General features: G+C 42.6%; 1 protein-coding gene across 4 annotated transcripts in view; it reads right to left on the bottom strand.

The window, feature by feature from the left end:
* INPP4B (inositol polyphosphate-4-phosphatase type II B) overlaps positions 1 to 3,806 on the bottom strand; it is a 328,856-nt gene extending 325,050 nt beyond the window's left edge. For all 4 annotated transcript variants that reach the window (XM_076337143.1, XM_076337145.1, XM_076337141.1 and 1 more), the window contains exon 1: positions 3,713 to 3,806. The gene's annotated coding sequence lies outside the window, so the exon portion shown is untranslated. The remainder of the gene's footprint in view (positions 1 to 3,712) is intronic.
* Between the last annotated feature and the right edge of the window lie 14,084 nt (positions 3,807 to 17,890).

Raw genomic sequence — 17,890 nt, 5'->3', positions numbered from 1 at the left:
CCAGATTGACTTTACTACTGTACTCAGGATAAATTTTCACTGAGGTCACAGCATAGGGTGAAATTTCATAGAAACAGGATATACAACAAAATGAAAAACATGCACCAAAAAAACACAGATGGATTTGATTTTTAATGCCATGGCACATAGTAACAGAGCACAAACCGAACTATGTCAAGTAAGCACCTTCAGCTTGTGTTGTCTTCTGTATTTTCATTAAATAGAGCCTTCTTCAACATTAAAAAAAAATCTAAAGGAACCTGTGGGACAAATTCACTGACAAACAGGAAGAAGAGCCTTAGTTTGTCAGGCTGAGGCAAAAGCTTATTAGCATCCTAATCTATGGAAATCAATATTAAACCTCCTGTGCAGCTACAGAGTTGAAACTACTGTAAACAGAAGAACTGTCCTGCCCACTCTCTTCTGGATTCAGGAGGGTGGTAAGTTCTATAGAACTTGGATCTAAAACACCTTAGAAGCCGAAATAAATCTACATTTTTAAATAGTCCCACTAAAGATACTGACACCAAACAATTTAAAACCATTGCTGAAACATGTAAGCAAACTTTATCACTGTAAACTTGAAAAACCTACAGACTAAGCAAATACAATTTGTTCCATGCACTTCCTCTTACAAGACAAATTAATAAACATACCGTGTACAGCCCACTTCACTTTTCAGTATGTTATCTCAGTATACCTTGCCAAAAAGGTACACGAGACTTGGAAGACAGACAACGTATCCTGCCTCCTAACAGCAATTTTCATAGTAGAATGCGTTGTATAAATCTGATTTGCTGTTTGAGATTCTGCCCATCTTTAGTTAACTTATGATGACAGAAGAAATGGGAAAAAACCTCTTCCCTGAAATGATCTGCTACTGACCTGTACAAATTAACTGAATCTACCTTTGCAGATTATGGGGAAAATATACTAAAGAATCCAGATTACTTTGGAAGAAGGAATCCTTCCTCAAAAGCGTGACAAATAACATCTACCATTCATCAATGGTAACAATGAAATATTAATGTAATACCAAAGATGTAATAAGGCAAACAAAACTAGCCTTTCCTAAAAATTTCCATCAGTCAGAGCATTTGGCATACAGGAAAGGTTATGAAAATATAAATTAGGGAGAGAAGCATAGTTAACTGCCCAAGTGTTTAAGAAAGCTAGTTCAAGTTATCATAAATTTTGAAGAAACGATGATGTTGGGAGTAATTGTCCGCCTTTCAGTTTGTCTCTCCTAGCAAACTATCTTACTTTCTCCTGTAAATCTGTTACATAAATCCAAAAAGTATTGTTTTCCTATTTCTCTGCAGAATTCATATGCTAAAAATATATCTCTGTAACAAGCTAAATAATTCAGCAGACATATGAATCCCACTACTTTTCCTCAAAATTCATAGTGAATTTAGGCCTAGGCCTATTCGAACAATTACTTCACCTGCAGACTATCTCACAGCCTCCACTCTTTACCATCAACTAGCAGCGCTGTCCTCCACAGGCTGACTTTGATGCTCCAGGCAGATCTTCTACTCAATTTTTTTTTTTGTTGGGATTTTTTTTTTTCTTCCTGCAGTAGAGTAGACTTAAAGGTATTAAGCACAGTATTAATCACACATTTTGATTCACAAAACCTTCACCTAATGTTGTGAAGTCTTCAGGTCAGATCAGAAGCTGAGACAGTCATAAAGGAGGATCTGTAGGAGGCACCTGGGTACACCTGCTCAAACCGATATACCTTAGCCTGAGGAAGACAGAATTCTTTGATCAAAAAGAACTAAGGCAGCCTCACGCATAAGTCTCTCCAGAGAAACCAGAGCAAAAGAGAGATCAGCAGCACTTGCAAGGTTTGAGGAACCCATGGAGAACTGGAACTTGAAGCTTTAGGTAGTCCAAGAGAGCCAGTAAAAGAAAAGCTTTATTTTAAAGAAAGATTTAATCTTATCTTGAGCACTGTAGAAACTCAGAAAGCAGAGGGGAAAAAAGCAAAAATAGGGCTCTGAAGAAGTAACACTGCCACATGCTCCCATTAATGTCATCAGGGCTGTAAAAATCTCACAGGACTAATTTCTGCTCATATTAATATTGTGACTTGTATCTTAATTTTAGTGGAATTATCAGAATGTGTGAAGTAAACAGCATTCAGTCCTGCATGGATAGTTACAGTAATGAGGACTTACATGCACAAACCCCATCCAATATGCAGGTTCACAGGACAAAAAAGATACCACAGGGCTTTAAAGCTAGTTCAAATTTAATCAAGTAAAATAAAAATAACATTTACCAAAAAACCCATCAAACAACTGGAACACTGCCTTTTTAAAGACTGCTATCACACTTGTAAATACTTATCCTAATATAAGAAGTTTTGTTAGTAACCAATTATTTACATAAACTCTTGCTTTGATACAGACAGAGAAACAGACATTTTCCCCCATCATTCTTGCTATGTAGACATCCTTTAAATATAGAGGGTGCCTGTGAACCAGTGAAGACTGAAAATTAGTCTTGTTTTTGAGATTCAAAGCCAGATTTAAACGGCATATATATAGCCTGATTGTAGTGTATCTATTTTCACACACCATTAATGGGTAAATAAACAAGTAAACTTCTTCTGGCGAGGAAGAGAAATGGAAACATAATTATGCATCAGAGGAAAACATAGCTCCACAAAGACTTCATCCTATTATTTTTATTTCAGATAAGGCACCGGGTTAGCTTTGGGGACCAGGCAAGCAGACAGCACAAGCTCTGCCATCCGTGCTTCAAAATCTGTGTGTCATTTTGGGGAGAAGAAAACAGAGCTCCACTTGATCACAGTTCAGAAAATAAATATCATCCCCCACCCCCCGTTTCCTGGCTGATACAATGTCAAGTTACAACTCTGCTCAACTTATCTACGTGTAATACCTTTCTTGTGGTTTCCATCACATTTCAGCAGACGCTGTTATGTGCAAGACGGGGATGGGTATCCTATAGCTCCATTACTCTACCAAATTAACCCCTTAGCGGCACCTACGGACCCTGCTACCCGCCTTCAGCCAAGTACCCCCAACTTTCAAACGTGACAGAAAACCGTCGCAAGTAAGGTCCTCAAGCCCCCCCAACGCCCCTTCAGAGGAGCCACGGCTGCAGCTGCGCGGGGGGGCGGCCAGGCACCGCGCCGCGGCCAAGGCGGCACCGAGGCTCGCCGGCAGGCAACGCCAACGCCGCCGGGAGAAAGTCGGAGAAAGCCCCAGAGGGTCTTAGCCGGAAGTTGCCCCGGCGGCCCGGGTCCCTCCGCGCCCCCGGAGATCCCTGGAGAGCGGCGGCGGGCCGGGCGGGGGATCCTGGGGCGGCCGGGCCGCCTCCCTTCCCTCAGCCCCGGCCCCGAGGGGGCGCGGCGCCCGCCCCTGAGGCGGGAGAGCGGCAGCCGCCCTCAGCGCGCCGCCGGCCGGATCGCCGCTCGCCGGAGCCGCTCGCCGGGCTGCGGCGGACCCCGACGAGAGTGCCTTCGCCCTCTGCCAGAGCTGCGCACGCCTCGCGGGCCGTAACCTTAAGAAACTTGATAAGGGAATAAAAGGGAGGGACCTTGGCGGAACGGATTCCCGGCTTTTAATCTCTCCTGACGCGCCGGAGCCAGCGGGGAAAGAAGGAAACAAAACCCTCGCCAGCGGAACGAGCCCCCGCGCCCCGCCCGCCCCTGCGTGCCCCGAGCGGCGGTTACCTGGCTGGCAACTGGGCGCCCGCCCGGCGGGGCGACCGGCGCGGCACTTTCCCCCGGTGCGTGCGTGTGTCGCTCGGCGGCTGGCGAGCCTGCTATTTATAGTCCAGAGCCTCCAGCAGCGCGACGGCGAGAGGAAACGAAGGGCTGAGCGCCCCGGCAGCCGCGCCGGGCAGCCACAGCCCAGCCTGCCCGCCCGCCCGCCGCCCCCCTCCCCGCCGCCACAGGCAGGGCGAGTTGCGGCTGGCGCTGGCCGCCGGCACAGGCGCTCCTGCCCCCCCGGCGCCGCCCTCGGACGAGTCTCCTCCCAATGTCACCGCAGCTCGGCGGCGGCTCCCCGGCTCGGCGGCGGCCCCGCAGGTAGCGCCCCTGAGCCCGCGGCGACGAGGGGAGCCGCGAGCTGCCTCCGCCTCTCTCGCAGCCCTGCGGCCGGCAGGCAGCGCGGCGCGGCACGGCTCAGCCGCGCAGAGGTGACCCGCCGCCGCCGCCGCTGCTGCTGCTGCTGGAGGAGGCGAGACCGACACTGGGGTGTGGGAGGGAGAAGCCGCCGCTTGCCATTCACCTCCTGCCGCCCAGAGGGAGCCCGGCCTCCGCGGCCGCCTCTGCCGAGTGCCAGGGGCTGAGAGGCGGTGGTGGGAGCCCGCCCGGCCCGAGGGGACGGTCGGACGAGGCGGGGGTCCTTCCCGGGGAGGCCGGCGCCAGCGCTGGGCCCGGGCTGACAAGCTCCCGACCGGCACCTCCTCCCCCGGCTGGAAAGCCCTGGGCACGGTCACTCAGGGGAACGCAGCACGGCCGGGGGGAAACGTTAGTCACTTCCCCCTCTCAGAGCTGGAAATAGGGGCTCCCTAGGAGGCAAGCGAACGGCTTCTCGGAGCCGCCGGGCTGGCTTCCTTTGAGCTTCAAAAGTTTGGGGGGTGGGCGATGAGGGAAGCCCCTTCCTGTCAGCGAGGGGGCTGGGAGGGCTTCACCTAGCCTCCGGCCGGCGCCGCCGCCGCCGCCCCCCGAAGGTGCTAATGGCCTCCATAAACCCGGCCTTCGATCCGCAGGGGGCCGCAGCCCCCTCGTTCCAGCCCCGAGGGAGAGCCACCGGCCGCCCCGCGGGCACTCGCCGGCGCCCAGGGGCAGGCCGCGTGGAGGCAAGGTGCGGGGGCACTTCTTGTGCTTTGCTCCTTGTAAGTAAATGACTTTGCATCCAAGCTATGCTGGGCTTTGCGTAGTCGATCCGACTTCCTCACGAAAGCCACCTCAGGAGGCCCTGATGGCAGAGCTGACCCCTTCAGCCCGCACGAAGCTCGGCTAGTAAATGCTGCATCTCTGGGACGTCGTCTGAAAATTGGTTTAGTGTGTAAGGCAACAGAGGAATTAAGGAAAGTAATTTCTAATGCATCTTACTCACTTGATAATAATCTTAATCTAATCCAGGTTTTTATTTCTCTTGTAGTTAGATAAATTCCAGTGTTTCAAACTTCAGTTAATCCTATTGAGACTACTTCTGCACTATAGCAGCACGCCGTCTGGGATTTGAGCTGCGTAAGCAACTCCTACACCATCACACACAAAACAACTGAAGTTAATGCAGATTAGATAGCTACTTTAGCCTACTCAATAGCATTTGTTACAGGGTTGGATTTTAGGGTTTCCTATGTTGTAATACCTCCAGTTGTCTACAAGGTACCAGGACAAAGCCTGACAATGATCTGTGCAAAGCAAGACTGATTTAGCTTCAAGAGCTTGAGGTCAAAACAAAGTTATACAGAGAGACAAAGTTGGGAGCAGCGGGGAGCTAACCAAGTACTTGCATTGTAAGTTACGTAAAAATTGAAAGGAAAACCCTGAGAAGGCACAAGAGAGATTTGGCCTTGTTGAAACACTTAAGAAGTAATACACAAAAACCTAGCTTGATGGAACTACCCATTTATGTAAAGCTACTCATGCATAAATGTTTGCAGAATCAGGCTCATATTGAAAAAAACATTGTAACGAAGTGAAACTGCCTTTTAAATTCAGAGATGAGTCTCTCGAGTATCTCTCATGAACAATATTACTCTTCTCACAACAGGAATTTCTTCATAATCTTCCTTCTTGTTCAGTTTGTAATGTTCCATAGCATAACACATAGCAGAAAAGATCCTGCCGGCATTGGAATCGATACCAGCAGGCTCGGAGTGCCACCAATGAAAATCCAGCTTGTGAACGGGGAACTCGCAAAACTTAGCGAGATGTAATTCAGTAGCGTAGGGTGTTTCTGTCTCCATGCTCCCTTAAGAACTGACTACTACTCAGGTTTAGTCTGCGGTTACTTTTCAAATGAAAGCAGTCCCAAGCTCTTGGATGTGTTCAGAACTGAGCACAAAGTCCGTAAAATTGATGTCCTCAGATTTGGAAGGAATTGCTATGAGAGCGCCTGCTTGCTTATTTCAGTAATGGAACCTTAAATACCTATAGCGCTGAACATACAAGGAGCAGTTATCAAAAATATGGTCTTGAAGTACACTTCTTCTTGGGCAAGGCTTTGTTGTACACCTGGTCATACTGCAGACCACAGGAAGGAAAAAGGCTGATTTTTAGATTACTCTTACGTTAAGATGTAAGATGTTACTGGAGGATGCCTGTTCAGAAACCTACCATATGTCAGTATGGAAAAAAGATAAGAGTTTTAATCAGTTTTATCCCCCTCTGAAATGTTTTAAAATGGATATATAGTCTAAAACTCTCTTTCATCATGCAGTCAAAATTTTCAGAGCTTGAAATTACACTTAAGCATAAAAAATGTCACCTGATGTTCAAAAGTACTGAGCTCAAAATGATTTCAAATGTGCTTCAATGCTTCCTACCTCTGAAAATCACATTTCTTTAAGTGCCTCGATGTGGATTTAGGGTGTCTAACTGCATCCACTCAGGCTTGAAAATTTTAGCCTACATATACCTGTGCTTCATAATAAATGTATCCAAAAGCTTCAGACAAGCTATAAAAGCATTCTTAAAAAAGCAATGCAGACTTGAGCCATTAGAAGACGAGACACCAGCCTGACAAAGTACTTGGCTATATAATTCAACTCATTCTGGTATATGGAAAGCAGCATCTGAAACCGAGGCTTTAACAGACGACTGCAGTAGCAGGAGAAAAATTAAAATGAAACACCTACTGGGGCAGTTTTTTCCTGTTACTTACTTACTGATGTTTCCCAATATTTTCCAAATCAACATGCTGCTTTCTTTAAAATCTCCCTTTCTGCTATCTCCCCAACTCCTATGTATGTCCTCCTATATTCCACCTTATAAATATTAAGTATATCTAAGCTTCCTGGTCTGATACTATTCTGTCTGACTGTCGAGACAAATGAAGAGTCTCTTACTTAGTGAAAAAGGTGAGGGTAAGGAGGTGAGGGAGGGAGCAAAGAAGAAATGAAACTGTGACAAACTTAAGACTTCCCAAGGGAGCAGCACGTGGAGCTATTGGAGAATATCCCTGCTCTGGGATAGCAAGGAAGGTGTGCTATTTCCAGGCCACGGCCTGGGATCAAAGAGAACATTAAATTATTAAAGAATTTCAGGATGAGAAAAAGAAGTAGGATTTAATGGCCTGTCAGCAGCTGGAGTGGAGCCTCTCTGCTGGAGAAGGTCTAGCAAGCAATCAGTCTCCCAGTGCACAGGGGGAAGTAACAGGGTCGATAGGAATTTACTAAACTTTCAAGGAAAGGCAAAGGTCTAAGCAAGAGGAAATGCAAACCTTTATTGTTACAGGCCTTTGCTCAGAGTACATTTTGGTGGATAAAAATGGTTTGTTTTCAAGACGCTCTTTTTGTGTTATCTTCGATCAGCGTTCTGTATAACAGTTTACCAAGGGAAAGGAGTTAATGTACACCAAACATAATTGGGTCTGTCATGCTAACCTTGTTAGGAAGCAGGGCTGTGTCAGCCAAAGTAGTTCAATTTAGGCTCAGTATCAAAGGGGGACTGAAAAGGATCTAAAGCATTCTGTATTCCTGAGCACTGAAACATCTTTGAAGGCACAGCTAGGATAAAAATCCAGGACTGCTTGTTCTCAGGACAGTTAGTATGAATGACTGCATAGCATAATTCCATTGCTTCTCCATACTAACCACAATACAGCAAAGAATATTGAATTTATACCTGCTTTTTAACTGCAAAGAACTAGGGAATCAAAAATTAAACCCTAATGAAAGCATAAACCGTTCCCGTATCGGTGGCTGATCATTCCCATCCCTTAAAGCCACTGTCCTCCTCACGGTGGAACCAACAACCCTGCTTGAAACCAAAGGATGCTTTGGCACTGAGCCAAAACCTGAGGCACCAAATGAAAATCAGCAAAAACACATCCTTAGCAGGGCTGAACTTGACTGGTACAGCTTCCTGTGTAACAGCGTCACTGTAGATCACTGCACAAAATTGAAGTCTGTGAACTATGTCAGGCTCTTAACAAACAGAACCGGTGACTGTGAACCACAGTTTGGCTCTCGGTGCCTCACACCTTGTTACCCACACTAATGATGAATGTGTGCAAAAAGTTACCCTGCTAATCTAATCATGATTTATACCCAATATACATATTATGATGCAGCTACAGAATGATTGCAAAAGAAGCAAGAAGATGGTGAACTAGGTTCTGCAAGGGAACTGAAAACCATGCGTTATGAACAAATCAAGGTCTTGACTTTACAGGTTGTTCTGCGTGGGCAATCGATTGTGCCAGTGGCTCCAGTGAGGCCTCTGCAGGCCACTGCCAGCATAAAACAACTTGCAGGATCAACACCCACCAGAGGAAGAGCCGTGTAACTAATATAACGGAGGTGAAACTGAAATTGAGACAAATACCATACTACAAAAGACCGAAGAAAACAATGTCAAAGGAAAACACTTCCTCAGTTATCTGAAATGATCGCAGACTTTTCATCAAAAGACAATGAGGAAAAACAACACAGAACTGCTGGAGAAAATGACTGCAGAGAGAGTATCATACCGTGTACCAAATGAGAGACGGGTGGTAGTGCAAATAATAAAAAACCCCAAACCAAAATGAAGTCTTGTGCTGAGTAGATTGCACCTCCTGCTGAAAGACAGATAGATTTGCTTCCTTTACACTTTGGCAATATTTATTGTGTTTGTTGTACGAGTAGGGAATGATTGTAACAAAGTGACCCAACTCAAATATTTTTTCTGTGCATTGGATATATCATGCAAATATTTATCATCAACACCAATCTGAACAGTAATTTCACTTCTTGCCCCACTGTCAGGGAAAAGTCAGTCTTAGAAATCCCAGACAAAGCACTATTGCACTATTATTGTTCTCTTTTTCAATAGCAGTTTCTCTGAGTTTCATCATTTATTGCTGTGCAAAGTTTTGTATAAAACCAAAGAACAACAAGCAGAGTTCCCAAGAACAGCAAACGTGATTTTATCACTAATACGACCTTGGAAATACCATATTCATACGACACAAAATGCTGAACACTGTAAGCCTACTCTACTGTTCAAAACATGATAATGGAGTGACTTTATTGTAATAGCCTCTATGTCAGGTAGCCTCTCATAAAGCTTGCAGAACTACTGTATCATGTGCTCTGGCCACTTTGACGATAATGCAGTTGTGTGCCCAGGCTTCATCTGGATCAGATTTGCCAGGCAAGACAGACATATACAGATCTTGCATTAAAGACTGTGGGGGCTGCAGCCTGGGAAAAAAAAAAAAAAGAGTTTTAATTTCACTTTCTGCTCACTTTGCACCAACATAAATGACTATACAGCATGCAAGGCTTTAAAGAATCAAGATCAGTGATTAAATTATTGGTCCAGTGCCATTAGTACGAACTCTGTAGACTTTAGGGGTCTTTTTACTGACCTTTGCACAGGGCAGAAGCCATAGTTTTTATTAGGTCTACTAGTTTGGTATGCCATCTTTCAGGCCAAACACGCTGTTACTGGATGTTGGACACTTAACCTCTGCCAAAAAATCACACTGCTCTATTTTATCTTAGAAGGCAAAAATACTTCAATATCTTTCGGCAATACTTGTTTGGGACAGAAGGTGAAAGGCCAAGCCAGCATTTAGTTTACTGTCTAAAACAATAAAATCATCAGACACGCTAAAATGGAAGCAATACATGATTCCCTACTTGCTGACAAGATTTTTGCATTGCTTTCTTCACATTCCCTATGTGGGCTGAATTTCAAGGAAGGTTTGTACAACGCCGGAACAGACCTGTTTTAAAGTGTTGTGTTGATGTCCACCAGAAAAAAAAAAAATTAGCTGTCAAGAAAATTTCTCAAAAAAAACCCCCTCAAAATCCAAAACCCAACCTCATTCCTATGGCTTTAAGTGCAGTTTCGTGGCACTTTTTATTTCCCCACAACCAAGCCCTCAAATTAGAGTTCAGACTTCCAGTTTCATTCTCAGAAGTTAGAACTGTAACCATTCCCTAGTTACAAAAAGAATATTACCGATCTTCTCCCTTTAAAACTCTGCCAAAAACTCAAGAGAATCTGGTTTTGTCCTAAATTTAATACCATGTTCCCTTTGCCTCACCATTCAGAAACAAAACTGTCCTCTGGGATAGCAATGCCTACAAAAAGAGTGTCCCTGCCAATGGCCAGCTGTTCCCAATTTTCTCATTTTCCAAAGGGACGAATTGGCAGAAAGCAACTGAGTTCACATTTGCATTGCCTTCCACTGGTGTAATTATTTATATCACATTATACTGAAGACAACTTTCTCTCAAACCATGATAGCTTTTTTTTTTTTTTTTTTTACTTTTCATGGTGAAAATTAAAAGGTTTGATGCAATAGAAAACCAAGCCCTTAGAGCTTTCCAGTGCTTTTGGTGGAGTAGTTCACACAGTAGTTCACACCCTCCCTTGAAATACATTTTGGCTGCATTTGTGGCAGCTGGTTGAAGTCGAGCAACATCTAAAAAACTGAAAATTCACAAATGCCTGCCAGATTGAAGTAGCAAGATGATAGGATACCTTACCATTGGTAGCTTGATAAAGTGATTATGTGAACTCCATTCTCATTTAATATGTATTTCCTTTTACAGCTGCATACATATATCCTCTAATGTATACCCTGCAAATTCATAGCAAGAGGAGCCCAACAAGATACCACACTTGTCTGAAGAAAACTAAACACTTGAAAACCAAAGAAAATAATTTAAGCTGAAGCTTTAACAGATACTCTCTTCCATATAAAAGTAGGTTTTCAGAGCTTGAAAAGAATGTTCAGAAATAATGTGTGAATGCAAATAGAAAAATAATCTTCAGAAGTTGCATTTTCTTCCGTTTACTGGCCATTCCCTCTTGCACTGGAAGGGGGTCCAGGCCTGCGTGACAGGTGGAGCTGATAATTGAGGGAGTTCTTTATGCAAGTCCATTACTGTGTTGAGCAGCAGATTTCTGAAGCAATTTTTGCCTTTAACTTAGACCCAGACAATTTTCCCAGGGCACGGTGCATATAAATAAAGCCTGGGATGGTAAATTTCACAGCTCCTGGGTGGATTTCTGACATGTATGCTAACAAAGCCTTAGAGCTGGGGGCAGACCTGGTGCCCTGTGCCATGACACTCCAACCCTCTCATGTCCCTGCAGAGTAACCACTGGGGAACTCACTCAGATAAACTAACGTAAAGCTTCCAGCACGCATTTTTCTCTCACCACGTTTCATCCATGCATCAAAGGGAATGTCATTGACAACAAAAATAGGTTAACCACATCAAATACCAACTGGCAAAATCAAGGACTCCTCATAAGATACAGCCAGAGCTCAAGTCAGCAAGCAAGCAGGTTTGAATAGCATGTAGCGGGCTGATGCAGGTACAGCATCTCAAAGGAGACATCTGAAGGAGGGGCTGGCTCACAGCTCCATATGAATACCAGAAGCAGGGAGCTCCCGTCTGCCTGCCACAGAGGTAAGATGCCACCAGTCAGCTAATTGGCAACATCTCGTCTCTTGAAGGGGAAACCTCTTCTTGCTCTTGCTGAGCTCCTGCTGTCACACTTTTCCTCTAATTTAAGAAAGAAAAATACGGTTCTGACACCCCTTGTTTGAAAATTTGCTAGCCCCTGTTCTAATCAGCTAACGCTTTAAATCACAGCCGCCTTGATTTCAGAGAAGTTTTACTTGTAGGATAACTTTCTATCACCATTTTGTATTGGCTTATTCATGTACCTGTAATGTACCCAGGCCTATGTTGGACAATGATTTTCTTTCTGTTTCCTACACGTCAGCAGACCACATGCAGACTCTCACCCCTGATCTTTTTATACTGGTCACAGCAGGACTTTAAAAAGGATATATTTTACTACACAGATGAGCAATCTCTTTCAAAAACCTTTGCAGCATTTTCCTACCCACTGTGCTTCAATTCACAATTTGATGCCATTCAAAAATAGCAGTCTCTTGTCTGTGTATGATATTGCAGCCAGTCTTAGGGTAAATGCTTAATCTAAAATCATCACCGCTTAATGATGTATTCTTTCCCCTGTACTGCAATTTAAAACAGTAATACAAAGAATATTTTGGAGAGCTTGATATATGCCTAGCTGATTACGTCCCTCGCTTCTCTTCTCCTGATCTTTGATATATTTTGGATTTTGACCCTGTCTGTCCTGTAGAAACTTGTATGTAACAGGAATCAACTAGCTAAGAGCTAATGATGTTCACTGCTTAAAGTGGGCTGTACGTTCTGCTGGCCAAAGTCTGTTTCTTCCGCTGTGTTTGGAAAGAGTATCTGCCTTGCATTCTAAAGTAAATGAAATAAATGGGAATAATTAGTACGTGGTGACTGATGGTGAGGACAGTAGGTTTTAGTTCCAGCTTTGTCACTGACCTGTTGCATAATTTTGAGAGTTTCACTTGATTTGTATGGATCTGAGCCACTTGTAAAATAGCTATAATCTCCCGCACTGACCTCATAAGGTACTGTTGGATTTGGGCCCTGGCTGTAACTGGCCTTTCAGCACTAGTGGGCCATTCAGAGTATAAAAAAGAATTTTGCCCTATGATGTGCCTTATTTTGACCAAGAAAAATTAATTAATTTTGGGGAAGCGTTGGGAGAAACTCTTTCCTTTGTGTGCTGTAGGGCAGTAGATTGCCTCAAAGAGCTTGGGAGAAGATGGAATCATATGAAATTGTTGGCCTAAAAAGGGTCACAAACCTTAGGAAGGAACCATATTTTCTTTGAGTCTTTCTTGGCCTATTGCCTGCTTCACTCTCCGTGGCTAGGACAGACAGGCCTTTAATTAATTGAGGCATTTAGCACAAGTTAAAATCCTCAACCAACAGACTCTACACAAGAGCAAAGTATTATTATTCATTTTAAGAGGAACATATTTAAAATAATTTAAAAGTCATGTGTCAGGTCATATGAGAAGTCAAGCCCATTTTTATCAGGAATTAATATCTCTCAGCTTCTCTGGTTAGCAGTAGATTGGTTTCAAGAACTATCCCCTGCTCCTTCCTGGGTTTTATCTAGTTCATCTTGATACATGCAAATATTCCACTGAATTTAACAGAGTTACTCTTGTGAAGCTTTAGGACCTCTTTCTGCAGCTCAACAGTAAGAATATTTAGCTCAATGCTTTATGTATTTGTCTGCAAATATTCTAATATCTTGCTGCTATCGTGAAAAATAAAGGATTCTGTGTCCTGGAGCAGAACCACATAGAGCAGATGATAGCTATATAGATATAGCACATCTAGTTAGAGAGAAACATTTTTTTCTTGTTCATTCTCAAAAAAATAGATATTTGGTAGGTATATAACAGTAACTCCAGAGTTAATTAACACTCCAGTGTTAATTTGCTTGGTTGACTGCCTATAGATAAATGTCTTCAGAGTAAATAATACTTTTTCAGCTATTTCAGGGTTAATTAACCTATGTGACTGCCACTATTTTTGTAAAGACTACTTAATAAAAGGTAACTTATGTCCACATTCAAAGTATAAATCCATTACAATGTAATGTTTGCATTCATGCTTTTTTTTTTTGTCTCTTTTACTAGCTAACTAACATTAGTTGCTAAGTAGATGCTAACTTTAGAGTTATAAAAACACGTGCTCCTGGAAAAATATTTTAGCAAGTGTAGATGGTGTTAGTATGTAAAATAACGCTGTAAGCACTTCCTCCCTGTTATTTTTAGGGACAAAGTGAGATCAACTGGTGTACACATAGATTGCTTGTAAGTCAAGCAAGAAAAGAAATACAAAGTACAGCTTCTTATAGAAGTATTATGTTATCTACATTTCATACATTGGGTCGGAAAGTCTGTTTACTTTTTTTTTCCTGTGACAAATTCAGAGAAATTCTGCTGGATCCAGCTGAACTGTTCTGAAACTACAGCATCTGACTAAACAGGATTCACCCACTCTATAAGAGACGTACGTGTAACTGCCTGCCAACCAATCACAGGTGGGATTTACCTTGCGCCTTTAACATTTCTTGTTAAAATTACACAGCGGAACCTCAGGAAACGGCAACCAAGTAGCCTAACTCTGTGGTGTGGGCTGGGGAGGGAGTGAGAGATGAGCCGAGAAGGAAGGATGGATGGGGGTGGACAGCAAGTCAGAGGCAAATGCTGCGGACGCACTCCATCGCTTCTCCACCCTCGGGCTGGTGTGATGGCATGCATTGTGGCTACCTCGTCTTTTCTCTAGCATTACTCAGAGCCTGTACGAGCAGCCACTGTTAGAGGGTTTGATGTTGCTAGGATGTTGGGGACAAGGGAGGAGAAAAGCCTGTGCGCAGGGGCTGTTTTGTGGAGAGACGATAGTCCTTCAAATCAATCTCAAAACATTTTGTGGGGAACGAAAGAAGAGAGTAGAAGAGGTGAAGCAAATGCTTCACCCTCCACAGGGTTGTTGTCCAGCAACCTTTGCCAGGGGAATCTGGGGGACATTTCCTTCTGCTGTGGAAAGAAATTCAGGTTCTCATAGAAATATTATATTCCTACTGCAATGTATATTGGGGCAAATACTGATTTTCTTTAGGATTTCCCGAAAATCTCATTACAGAATATACATATGTTTTACCTTTCCTGCCTTTTGTGTCCAAATAGTGGTCTGGCTGAGGAGGTTTCTTGCAATTTACTTTAAATGAAGAAAGAAAAAAAAATGGAGAAGAAACAATGGCAAAGAAAAAACTATGTGGGAACTATAGAATTCTGGGTTTGTATATTACATTTTTGGAGACAAATTCTTCTTTAGGTGGAAATAATCCCCCCAGAGGAGAAGTTTTTTCCAAACATTTATTGGATGTAAGAAATAATGGGTATAGATTAAACAGAGTCCTTGAATCAGAGCTGATTCACCTCTGCCGTGCTCAGAGGACATGCAGAATGAGCTCCAACTTGCCTGCAAAAGATAGGGTGAACATATGTCCCTTGTGGCTTGGAGAACAAAATTAGCCTGCATGTGAAACTGGCTAGAGAGGAAACGTATATACTGCATAACGTTTATATCACAACACTACTTCTAAGTTAGCGATTCATTTTCTTCTCCTTAATGAGGACAGGGGTTAAAAGATGGAGAATGAACAAGCGTTTCACAATTAGAGGTGAGAGCAGGACGGCAGTGTACCAGGAAAAAGCCTGTGAAACTGCTACTAGTAATGAGTCTCCAAGAGCTTGAGTCTATTGACTTTCACTTGAGTCTAGCGCCTTCACTAGCGCTTTACTTTCTGAAGAAACTGCTGCATGCCATCTCTCCTGATTACACCTGCAGAAATGCATTTCTTTTCATACCCATTTTCATATGAAATCTTAGAAAGCAAGGGGAGCTGAAGTATAAGACAACAGATTTCATGACGGAAGGTGGAAGTATGTCAGGGCTTTGTGCTATTCACTGTTCAGATGTTTATTTTTCTTGTACATTGATACTTTTCTTTGTATAACTGACATTAAGACAATCGTATCAAAATTTGGGAAAGTGATATGACTGCAGAGATAATTCAGCCAAACTCTGAGTGAGGACTGAGAAGCACAGTAAGATCTGATGCTCTTCAAGGTGTTGCAGTCCTTCATTTAGCATTGACATTTATTACCTCAACAGCTATTGGCAATAGCATCTTCACTTTCTTGCCAGATGCATTCTGGTGCACGATATTTTCCTTGTGACAAAACTTGTTATAAACAAAGGAGATGGAAGATTAAAACAATGACCATAGTCTTATCAAGGAATTCCTCCCTCAGACGATAGGCTGATAGTTACTGTGCTGTTATACTTTGTATAAAATGTAATAGGATGCTTTAAATCTCTGAGTACAATTTCTGTAAATACGTTTGTTGGAAAAGAGAACACAAAAAGCTATCATAACATGAAATACTATCGAAATGGAGTAGTGTTGATTTAGATGCCAGGTTTATGCATTTCAGCTCAGATGTAATCTACTCTGATCAGCGCTGAGGCATTTATTCCCCTTACTTTAGGATTTCTGGAAGAAATGGTGTATAGAAGAGTAGTAAACAAGTCTGCTGTTTGGAAATGGTACTCAGATAAATCCACACGCCACTACAGTGCTGTTAACAAAGGTAACAGTGTAATAACAAAAAGGTTAAAATGTCAGGAAATATGTCAAAATGTTTCTTTAAAATTAAACCTGTAGTTGCTGATCGGATACACAGAATCTAGCATTTTTCTCACCCGACATTTTGTTTATGCCATTTTCCAGTCTGTGAGATCAGGTAGTATGCATATGAAAAACATTTATTGCATTCTGTGGTGCAATACATACAGGCAATCGAATCTCTCTGTACATTTCAATGAAATAATGCGTTCCTGAAGTTCCTTTATTTACTGATCAAGCAAAACTCCTAAAACCGAAAGAAAAACAAACCATCTCCAGATAAAATAATAGTCTGAAATCTCTGCTATGCAGTGTTAAAGCAAGACCGGCTTGTAAAGAAAGACAATTTTTTTTTTTTTTAAAAATGAGGATGGTGGATTTGGGAAAAAAACAATTGTCATCTCCTGCACCTGGTGGCTGGACTGAAATACATATTTTAATTATATTTGTGGATGTTCAGAAATATTGGCAGGGATTTAAAATACCTATAACTGAGCAGAAATGCTACCTTTGATGACGACCCAATTTTGACCCATATAAAATGATAGCATAATGGCTGTAGGAAATATCTATAATTCCTTTCAAAAGTCTGAAATAATGTGAAACCCATCTTGGTTTCCCTGCATCACTGTGTAATGCAGGTCTGTCAAAATGTTCAGCCTGGGTGTATTTATTGCTTCACAGTCAAGCATGCAGAATTTACCATTTTAAGATGAAATGCAATGATTATATATGCCACTTCAACCGTTCCTATTTTCTCCTCATCGGATTTTCAAACAAAATCCAAAAAGAAGCTGAGAGAGATACAAGCTGAGAGAGAAAGCAACTGGTCTTCTGTTCCCCGTGAAGGAGGAACACAGCAGCTTCGGTGTGGGCTGTAACGTAGTCTGGGGTGTCCCTCCATTCTATACGCTTTCCCAGGCAGTAGTTGCCATAAACAACATTGTAATATTGTTGTGTTGCAAGCACGCTAATCATGTCACACATTTGGATGATAGCGTAAACAGCATAAATGTCTGTTATTGCCACAATAACAGTTTCAGCATAGGAACCAAGACAAGGAAGAATAGGAACTGAAGAAAATAAGGCTGTTATACAGAGATCATTCCAGTTAACAGATGAAGATCCACCTCCAGGAAGCTGCTTTTCCCTTCGCAACAACTTAGTCAAACCTTCACTGCCTCTTGTTGAGGGGTATTTCTACAGCACCATTTTTCGTTCTGCTCTAAATCGGTTATTTCATTGATTTATCTGGCTTTTTTTGTGACTGTCATTTATTAGGATAGTGAAGAGATATGGGAGCAGGCAGAACGATCAAGAGGAGGAGAGGTGAGAGGAAGTGCATAAAAAATAAAGCATTTTATGGAAAAGGTCCACGGAATAATAAACTATTAAAAACTTCCCTGGGGTATTGTTTTTATACGTACTATACAGTTTAATAGAGAATTGTAGTGTATAATACAAGTCAAAAACCTCATAGAAATAACATGACTTTTTAGTGGGAATAAATGTTTTGTTAGAGCAATTTGTAGGGCATTCTATTTCGTTTCTTTAGAAATGAAGTTATTTTTCAGTAATGAAGAAATAAAACTGAAAAAAATA

This window comes from Aptenodytes patagonicus, chromosome 4 (genome assembly GCF_965638725.1).
Source record: "Aptenodytes patagonicus chromosome 4, bAptPat1.pri.cur, whole genome shotgun sequence".
Lineage (NCBI taxonomy): Eukaryota > Metazoa > Chordata > Aves > Sphenisciformes > Spheniscidae > Aptenodytes > Aptenodytes patagonicus.
The sequence above is the reverse complement of the archived record's forward strand: the minus strand, read 5'-3'. Positions and strand labels throughout refer to the sequence as shown.